This window comes from Aplysia californica, unplaced genomic scaffold (genome assembly GCF_000002075.1).
Source record: "Aplysia californica isolate F4 #8 unplaced genomic scaffold, AplCal3.0 scaffold00058, whole genome shotgun sequence".
In the NCBI taxonomy this organism is placed as follows: domain Eukaryota; kingdom Metazoa; phylum Mollusca; class Gastropoda; order Aplysiida; family Aplysiidae; genus Aplysia; species Aplysia californica.
In genome coordinates, this window is record NW_004797328.1 from 1722325 (window position 1) to 1724824 (window position 2500).

General features: G+C 44.0%; 1 protein-coding gene across 1 annotated transcript in view; it reads right to left on the minus strand.

The window, feature by feature from the left end:
• LOC101853371 (dynein heavy chain 8, axonemal) overlaps positions 1–2500 on the minus strand; it is a gene marked incomplete at its 3' end in the record, with an annotated part of 107937 nt that overhangs the window by 13443 nt on the left and 91994 nt on the right.

A 2500-nucleotide genomic window follows, 5' to 3' on the forward strand; every position in this document is an offset into this window, starting at 1 on the left:
ACGCAAGGAGGGGAGAAGGAAATAGGGAGAAAGCGATAGAGAAAGAGAGAGAGAGAGAGAGAGACACACGCACAAAGAGAGAGAGAGAGAGAGAGAGAGAGAGAGAGAGAGAGAGGGGGGGGGAACGGCTTATGTCGCCTGTGTGTGAACAATGTGAGCAGAGAGACTGAGGCAGTGAAAGCGACATTTACGGGGAAAGATATCGATTCTCGTAGCACGGTTGGAATCGCTGAGTCGTTTGTGAAATTCTCCACCGACTCCCACAGAAAACAGTGACGTTTAACTGTATTCGAAGGTCAAGTACAACTCTTCAAAAGCAAAAGTGGTCCAAATTATTCTCTCCTTGCCGCGTAAACAATTTTCTGGAAAAGCGACAAAAGGAAAGGCAGACTATAATATATACTTAATGTTAACAGTGTGGAGTTTGACAAACAATAAAACAGCACAATTTAAGATTCAGCTGTGACAATATAACGAACAATACCAAGTTTATAAAATAAAATCTAGGTGTTTTTAAGCCCCAATAGACACAATTTAGATCATACAACAAGCGAGCTTCGACCATGCCTGTCACGGCCAGCCCGGGCTGAGAGGGGTACAAAATCCCAGGGGAGAAACCGAGATACTCGATAAAAATTCTCCCCATTCAGGAATTGAACTCCGGTGTCTCGCGTGAGCCGGCAAAGCACCTAACAGCTACACCACATACGCTGACACACACTGAGTTCATTTGGACTGTTGGTTTAATCAAATAGACATGTTTAGAAACTCTTGGATGATATATTGAAAAGCAAAACAGCAACATCCAGTCGGCGATAAATTTGGGATAGAGGGCTCTCGTGGCCTAGAGGTTAAGGTGTTCGCCTCTCATTCGAAGGTCCCTGGTTTGAATCCGGGTAGGGACGGATAAAATTTCTTCTCTAAATTTTTCTCCTTCCACCTCCTTTCTTGCTCTCTAGCAAAGTTTTGTCGTCTGCATTCGTCTCCACTTTCTGCCCCCACCCCCTCATATCCTTGCCCTCTCCTCTAGGCTCCTAACTCTTTCTGCAGCCTTTCTACTGCTACTCCTTGGCTCCTTCTTACTGCTGTCTTCCAGCCACGTCCCTGATCTTCTGGTAGGAAATATCTACACCTATCCTTCTCGGACAAGGGCGAACAATCTCGGAGGTCCCATGTGCAAGTTGCGCACGCTAAAGATCCCTTGGTGGTCAAAAATCGATAAGAGTAGACTTCGGCCGCAACCCGGGCAAAATTCAAAATGCCCTACCTACTGAAAATGTTTAGGCCTTATGTGTCCCGCGCGCTCATATGACCTTAAGCAGTTGCGAGCACCGTAAAACACTTACCAAAACAAAACAAACAAAAACGAAACAAAACTTGGGATTCTGATAAAAAATAATTTTACAGAGTGACGTAGGCCATTCTCACAACTGTTGAAAATTCATCGTCACGAATAAAGTGTGAATGATCTCGATGTGCCCATAATATGCCGCAAAGGTGTAAGTCCGACCCCTTACCCCACTCACCCCTACGGGACGGAAACTATACATTTGAAGATGATAATAATAGATGAAAATAATGACGATGACCTATACACTTGCAGAGGAGAATTTTAAAAATATTTCTCAAGCACAGTAGAAGAAATTGAAGAATTAAAGGATCACGATGAATTGTGGCTTATGCTGCGGCAGATGAGACCAATTCTCGCAGGGAAAAGTTTGCCACATTTTGAACATTTATTAATGGCTCCACTTCCACTTGTGGATGTGCGTAGCTTGCTTTACAAGCTTCTCTCTTGGTTTCAGTATTATGAGACCAATTATGACAGAAAAGTTTGCCACATTTTGAACATTTGCAGGCTCAAATTTCACTTGTGTTAAAATATAAGAAAAGATTAATACTTCCATCTCGGATTTAGCCTGACTTGTCGAAAGCAGATAGATAGATAGATAGATAGATAGATAGATAGATAGATAGATAGATAGATAGAACAGCAGTCTTAGCATGAAAGTCTGCAGCAACACTTAAGTATCGATTCTACACTCTAAGCAATATCAATGTTGTCTGATATCGAGGAGGTGGGAAAAACGCCAGTTTTTCGTGTGTGGGTTGGTTTTTTTTGGCTTTGAAGTGACACGTTATGGGCCCGGGGTCTGTCGGCCCTTCAGAGGCCGGCCCTCACACAAGGGGAGACTAGAGGTGAGAGACTCGTAAAGATCAAGCCCGTGTGGAGGTCACAGGGCGCGGGCCAGGCATCGATCTGGGTTTATGGGCCTATCACGAGTGAGGCAGACGTTTGGGTTAGGCTGAGACTGGGGCAGAAGCAGGGACAACGTCCATACACAGTATATATATATAATAAATGTGTGTGTGTGTGTGTGTGTGTGTGTGTGTGTGTGTGTGTGTGTGTGTGTGTGTGTGTTTGTGTGTGTGTAGTATAGTATGGCTCTTTTCGTTCACGCAGACGGTTAATTTGGCTTAAGATCGTCTCAAGGTTGTC